This window comes from Lolium rigidum, chromosome 4 (genome assembly GCF_022539505.1).
Source record: "Lolium rigidum isolate FL_2022 chromosome 4, APGP_CSIRO_Lrig_0.1, whole genome shotgun sequence".
Taxonomy (NCBI): Eukaryota; Viridiplantae; Streptophyta; class Magnoliopsida; order Poales; family Poaceae; genus Lolium; species Lolium rigidum.
In genome coordinates this window covers 186147854-186156052 of record NC_061511.1, presented here as the reverse complement: position 1 = coordinate 186156052, position 8199 = coordinate 186147854, and positions in this window count along the sequence as shown.

The following is an 8199-nucleotide window of genomic DNA, read 5'->3' as shown; positions in this document are numbered from 1 at the left end:
CCGGACAATTCAAGGGCACTCTCTTGGTTGCAATAGCAAATGATGGACAAAACCGGTTGGTTCCTTTGGCCTTTGCTTTGGTTGAAGTGGAGAACAATGATAATTGGGAGTGGTTCTTCCATATTTTGAGAACGAAGGTATTGCCAACCCACGAGAGAAACATGTGTCATCTCGGATCGTCATCAAGGAATCCTCAATGCGGTGATGATTGACATTCCCGGTTATGCTCCTTTGCACCATCGATGGTGCATGAGACATTTTTGTGCAAACTTCTATAGGGCTTGTGGGAGCAAGGAGTTGGCGGATGATCTCCAAGATTGTTGTCTAGCTTACACGGACCGACGTTTCGCAAACTTGTACAACAGATTGCTTGCTAACAAAAAACTCAATCCCGGAGGTCTCGAGTTTCTCAATAGGCACATTCAAGATGTGCCTAAGTGGGCACGAGCATATGATGAGGGAGGACGGAGGTATGGTCATATGACAAGCAACTTGGCGAGAATGTTTTAACAAGGTGTTGAAAGGTGTCCGTGCATTGCCGGTGATCGCAATAGTGAGATATACATTCGACAAGATGAATACGTATTTCCTGAAGTACTCGATGAAGCCGACATGCAAATTGCTGGAACGTTCAAGAAGAACAAGCACAAGTACAAGTACCCACCAAAGATTGACGAGTGGATGGAATTTCAGTCGCGTAAGGCGGACTCCCAAGTTGCCACACTGTTTGATAATGATGAGCTCATTTACCAAGTTGACGAGCCGGGAGGAACCACAGGTGACGGTGTCCAACACGGTGGCCGAGCATTCAAAGTCTCACTTAAGATTTGTGATTGCACATGTGGAAGACCATTGTTGCTTCATCTCGCGTGCTCCCATTTGCTAACGGCTGCTCGCACGCGACATGTGGACTACAACCACCCGCTCACCGTCAGAGAGTCCGAGTTCTCTATGGAGACCATCAAGAAGACATGGGAACCTAGATTCCACCCATACCTTGACCGATCGCAGTGGCCGGAGTATCATGGAGTTCAACTATGGCCCGATCCAGATTGGAAAGTGGTTAGACGCGAAGACGCAGAACTAAGCGTTTTAGGAGCGACATGGATGGTTGGGGCCGTGGTGGTGCACGAGAATGGGGAGCGGACCAATTCCAAGAGCCCCGTGAGAGAGCTCGTTGTGGCACGTGCAATGGTGAAGGACACAATGAACTCTCGCCCTTCTCACCATGTGGAAACGACTCCAAAGCGGTCTCATGCTCAACTGCTTGCTTCTGGATCTCCGTACGCTGTGATGCAAACAAATGACCTCTCGAAGAGAAATGCAAAAAAGTTCCATAGTGAAAGGACAACCATAAAGTAAGATATGTTACCACAAAGTTTAGCATTGGAGCAAAAGAGGTTTGGCGCCCTTCCCTAACAAGCTTGTTGTACTTGAGGGTGGCAATATCGTCGAATATCAAGGGCTCTTCCAAAATCTCATGCCCATAAGCGTCCGGAAGGATCTGAACACGAGTGTTGTCAAGAAACCAACGGAGGTACTGGTTGAAAGCATCCTCGCTATGTTCTTCATATTGGATTCCTTTCGCTTTCTTCTCGTTCCTCCACTCGCATGACGAATTTCTTCACATGCTTCTTATGAATGTTGTGCCAATCCGTCTTCTTGGTCCTCCTCCGTCAAAGCCGCAAATGGAGAAACCCATGTCAATGATGCGAATGGAAAATACATCAATTTACAAAGAGCTACAAAGGAGGTCTCACCCGTGAAGTACTATACTCGTGTCCTTCCATTCGGGAGGGCAAGGCTGAAGTAATCCAAATTGTCTCATAACCCGCTGTGGCATATGATGCTCAACGGCCCACATGCATACCAAGGGACAATGCATATACCAAAGATGAGCTTCCGCCATGCAAGCCGGGTTAAGTGTGAATGTTGAAGCGTTACCAAGCTGCGATCGAGGACCATATGGCTCCCATTCCACCTACATCGTACCACAATGATGTAAAAAAGAAAGTTACAAAAACACCGTGCATTGGACTTATGGGATGAAAATATTCACCTGCTCCGGTGTTAGGTTATCAAACTCGTTGGTGTACGTCTGATAGGCCGCTATTGGGTCGCCACTGAACTCGGAGACAATGTCCCACTGATAAGCCCAAGTGGGTCGCCGCAACTGGTTGCCGTGATCATTGTACTTCTTGTAATCGAGAACACGAGGCCTTCCGACAGGGAAGCGCTCCCAGCTCCAAATCGATAGAAGAAGCAACGGACCACCAATGCAAGCGTCCTTACCGATCCTGCAACAAGCTTCGTCCAACTACACAAAAAGGGAACAAATATTAGTCTTGTCCCAAAATGAAGATGTAATGTACAAATGGGTTAGGGTTGATACAAGTGATTACCCAGCGGTACAAGAAGGCCAATGCCGCCGAACCCCAACTCCATTTAGTCTCCATTTTGGTTAACGCCTTCAACCAGTGCCACCGAGCGGTATTCCCACCTGCAGTCAGGAAATAGAGTTCTCGTGATAACATACCACACATACACACGTGCGTATAGCTTAATCACATCACGGCTGGCTCCCTCCGGGCATGTCTTGAAGTTCTGTGAGATCCAAGTGAAAGTAGCCCCGGCGGAGACCCTTAATTTCTCACCCTCTTGTTTACAATCTCATCGGGAGCCTTGCCAATAAGGTCAAACATCTTGCCACGCCGAGTCTTCACAAGATGTGTCGATACATAGTGGCTTCCCTCAATGGGGAGTGCAAGTATCATCGACATGTCCTGCAAAGTCACGGTCATCTCACCGGTTCGGAGGTGAAAACTATGCGTCTCCGGTCTCCAGCCGATCAACAAGAGCAAGTGATGGCGGAAGGGTTCATGCTCGGTGTCCGCCGGGTCACCATATGGATGAATGGAAGTAGACCTAGCGGCTCGATGTACTCCGTGTATCGCTCATCGTATGGCATCTTCTGTAAGGACGAGGCCTCGTGACACCTAAGTCGGAGGGGTCCAAAGACCTACACAAATAGAAGCCTTATTATTACATATGCATATAGCATTGGAAAATAATATGTACCACTAGGTTTATTTCTATTACCTGCTTCTTCTCGGACATTAAGTACGCACGGTGTCTAGTATCGTAATGAGGTTCGAGAAGCGACATCCTACACATATGTGAGCAATAGTAACAACATTAGAGCTAATATGTGAGCAAATGTGACAAAATATAAAATAATATGTGACCATGTCACTACAAATTCTAGCACACAAGACCCAAACAATATGAACACAAATGCTATTCACATCCTACAAGATTAAAAATGGGTATAAATTTCTAGATATCTTGATGAACTAGGGTTTCCCAAGAGCTAATATGTGAGCATTTTACTTCAAAATCTAGGCCACAAATAAACTAAACAATAGTCACACATTTACTATGGCCATGCTACAAAATTGGTTTCTAGAACTATTCATGAACTAGGTTGACAAATTTCTTCACATTTTCGGATAAAATAGATGGGGATTGAGAGGGAAAATACCTTGGAGAAAGGTGGGGAGCAAGATCCGGATTGAAGGAGGGAGAGAGGGTGGATTGGAGGAGGGACAGAGAGGACAGCAGCCGCCCCCGACGCCGCCCCCGACGCCGCCGACGCCGCCGCCACCGCCGCCACCGCCGCCTTCTGGTGCCTCCCGCGCCGCCTGGTGCCTCCCCGGTCTGGAACCCTAGCGAAATAGGGACGAAGTGGCCGGGTCGGGCGGGCCTGGGCTGCCTTATGCGTGCGCCAGTGCCGCGCCCCAGATGCCGGCGTTGCACATCTACGTGCCGCGCCCTGGCCCGTGGCGTTGCTCTCCCGCGCACCGGGGCCCGCCAGGCCACGCTGGCACGCCTGCCGCGCCGAGCCGGAGGGCGTGGCACAGCTGACTGCAGCGCCGTGGTTGCAGGCGCGGCACGCGAGGGTTAGTTCTGCGAAATAGTTTCGCCGACGGTCCATTTTTGCCAATCCTTTCGCCCAAGGGTTATTTTTGTCGAATTTGCCCGTTCCGTCCCTGTTGACAGTACCGGTTCACGCCGCGCGCCGAGATCAACTTTTTTTTCTTCTTCCGAAATCGGCTTTTGGACAGCCGGTGCGAGGCCCAAAATAACTCCTTGATCGAGGCTTCTCCATTTCTCCCGACCGCACATTCGAAACAACTCGCCATCATTCAACTCGCGTCGTCCGCTGTCCTTCCTCCTCTCCCCACCACCACTAAACTCGCCCGTCGCTGCGTTGCTATAGCTAGTCTCCAATGAAGCAGCACACCTTTCATGGGCTTGTGCACGGGACTTGCACTCGGCGTCAGACACGAGCTGCATCATCATGACTTGGCACATTGCAACCTGGTACTGTGAGATGGGAACAACTAGGTATGGCCCTTCCTACCCAGATGAGGGAGCACAACTGAAGACCCATCTTGGTGTCGCCACAAAACTGTCAAAATACTGTGCATACTTGGTGGTCCACGCACCAAAGCTTCTTCCTGGGCACCACTATGATACAAGCCGTGTGTTCGATGCCGTCGCGGTAGAAGCCAACAAGTTTCTGCTGCCATCTATGAGGAGGAGGGCTAAGTATGAGGCGCTGAGGAACTACGGGCTAGAAGAATCAGAGGCTACCATCTTCCAGAGCGGCGCCAAGCTGGGGAAGCAGCTCGAGGAGATACAAGATGGTACCAGGCGCTGGAAGGTCCTAGCTGATTTCTGGTCAGAGATGATGCTCTACGTCGCGCCATCAGATGATGTCAACGAGCACATCGATCAGCTCACGCGGGGCGGCGAGCTCATCACCCACCTGTGGGCTCTGCTCTCCCACGCTGGAATTCTGCAGAGAGATCAACCGAGTACTCCTCCTAACCGCCATCCACATGCAGAAAGTACTTGTTCCAGTCAGCAGGAAATTTTTGAGCAAGCTGCAGCAAGATATGAAGGAGCTACCACTACCCTGGCTGATCATTTAGCAACTACATCCCCTGCTCGACATTTGGCAGACAATCCGCAAATGAGTGGCGCTACCCTGCAACATGTACTTAAAGCTGATAGACTGCCACAGGCACCTGTGCACCTAAATCAAATGATTGCCATATTGATGTTCCTGAAGATCTATCCACACGCGGGAAAGCCCTCCCTGAACTAGTGCGATCAACTCACTTCAACGACAAGCTTTATTACTCAGTCCGTTTGATGCCGTAAGTTGTACGAGTGCATGCTTTGGTCAGTTACTCGGCCTGTAATTTTCTTTCGATCGAAACAACCTGTGTAATTTCAATGCTTTCTCTCATGTAAATGCCATGTGCATGTAGTACGTGTTAATATTATTACGGTGGTCTGTGAAAGCTCTGATATGTTTAGGCAAAAAAAAAAAGTACTATACTGCACCACCTTGAAATTTGCTGGTACTGCAGCTTGTCAACTTGATGCTGATAAGTTAAACCATTCTTCAGAGTTGTACATGATTTGGGGACATAGTTGTGCGTGCGCACGAGACCTAGAAAAATTTAGAGATGTACTAAAATAGCATATGCCTATGTCTCGGTCTACAGAGAACACCTTATTCTCAGTTGGCTTCATAAAGATTTAACAAATGCTCATCCGGACAAATATGGCATTTGGAACTGATAACATTTTATTTCTTAGTCGACTTCACGTAAACGGATTCAACAGTATAGACCGATCTGTCTCTTAAACGTGAGTTTCAAGATTTTCACGAATGTGGCCACCATTAGACTAAACACACAGACTGATCAGGTGGTGAGGCCGTCGCAGACTGGTTTTATGCAAGGGTGTAATATCCTAGACGGGGTAGTAGTCATACATGAAACGGTGCATGAGCTACACACCAAAAGGTTGAATGGGGTTATTTTAAAGTTAGATTTTGAGAAGGCCTATGGTAAAATAAAGTGGTATTTTCTTCATCAGACACTCATGATGAAAGGTTTTTCACCTGAGTGGCGTGCTTTGATCAATAATTTCATATCTGGAGGAAGTGTTGCGATCCGTGTTAATGATGACATAGGACACTTCTTCCAGACTAGAAAAGGTTTACGCCAAGGGGATTCTCTATCACCACTTTTGTTTAACATAGTGGCTGATATGCTCGTCATCCTGATCGAACGTGCCAAGTCTGATGGCCTTATTGAAGGGGTGATCCCTCATCTGGTTGATGAGGGTTTATCAATTTTTCAATACGCTGATGATACAATTTTATTTATGGAACATGACCTCGACAAAGCTCGGAATTTGAAGCTAATCTTGGCCGTTTTTGAGCAATTATCGGGTCTCAAAATTAATTTCCATAAAAGTAAATTGTTCGCTTCGCGAAGCCCAGGACTCGGTTGCCGATTATACGGAACTATTTGGTTGTGGGTAAGGCCGGTTTCCTATCAATTATTTGGGAATCTCGATTCATTATCGGAGATTAACAATTGCTGAATGGAAACTAGTGGAGGAGAGACTTCAGAAGCGTCTGAGTAGTTGGAAGGGTAAAGTGTTATCTATGGGAGGAAGATTGGTACTCATTAATTTAGTACTTTCCAATATGGTACTATATATGATATCCTTCTTCCTTTTGCCGAAAGTTGTATTACACAAGCTCGATTATTATCGATCGAGATTTTTTTGGCAAGGGTATAGCGAGAAAAAGAAATATCGACTGGTTAAGTGGAATGTTGTATGCCGTCCCAAGGATATGGGGAGGGGGGGTGTTAACGACCTTGCGGTCAAGAACTCATCCTTACTAAGTAAGTGGCTTTTCAAGCTACTTCATCGAATACGATGTATGGCAGAACCTACTCAAGAGAAAGTACATTGGCGAGAAAGCGTTATCCCAAATCATATGGATATCAGGGGACTCGCACTTCTGGGCCGGTCTAATGGCAACGAAGAAATTTTTCTTCAAGTATGGTACCTTTTCTATTAAGGATGGATCGCAGATACGGTTCTGGGAGGATTCTTGGTTAGGGAACAGACCTCTCTCGAACAATATTCAGCGTTATATAGCATTGTTCGTCGCAAAAGTGATACCATTTCTCTAGTAATGGCGACCTCACCACCAGCTGTGACATTTAGACGAGATTTATATGGACAGAGGCTTAATGCGTGGAATGCCTTACTTCTTCGTTTGGAATCCATTCAGTTATCCCAAGGGCCGGATGAATTTCGTTGGAACTTACATTCCAATGGAAATTTCACAGTAAGTTCGTTATACAATGCAATTATCCAACCTAACATACTAGTTGATAAGAACAAGAAGATCTGGAAGATGAAAATACCGCTAAAAATTAATTTTTTTGGGTGGTATCTACGTTGAGGGGTTATCCTAACCAAAGATAATCTTGTGAAACGTAATTGTCTTGGGAGTACTAAGTGTGTATTCTGTCAGCACAATGAGACAATTAAACACTTGTTCTTCCAGTGCCGTTTTGCTAGATCTATATGGTCATGCATTCAAGTAGCTTCGGATCCGTATCCTCCGAGCCAGTGTAACCAATATCTTTGGGAATTGGCTTCATGGTATTGATAACATGTTTAGAACTCTTATTAGGGTGGGAGCGCTTGCCATTATATGATCGCCATGGCTATGTAGAAATGACAAAGTTTTTAATGATAATTTTTTTCCCTTTTGCAGGTTATTTACAGATGCACCGCTATTCTCCGCTCGTGGTCTGCACTGCAGAGAGTGGAGGACCGAGTCCTCTTTACGGAGGTCTGTACACGGTTGGAGGATACGGTGAGGGATACTTTCCTACATGGGTGACAGCATAATCTACGGATTGTGCCTCCAATATCATCTTAGGCGTTCTACATTTTCTCATGTTTGATATGTAATTCACCTTTGTTGTTTTAATTTTAAGATATCTGGAACTCGGACGGCTGTGTGCATCCTGGTTATGCAGAGGCCGGTGTAATTGCTTGATTAAGTAATAAAGCGCTCATTATCGAAAAAACGTATTGTGTTAATACTGATCTAAAATAATGTTCACTATGTCGATGTTGTGACCATTTGTTCACCTAGTGCAAAAGGTATATACTATTGTTTCCATAGTTTAAAAAGTTGTTACCTTGCATGAATCTTAGGGTCGGATTTATAGTTATATTGGTGCTGATTGGGCGTTAGGAAATTCTTAGAAGATTGCGAGACCGATTAAAATAACTCAAAGTTTA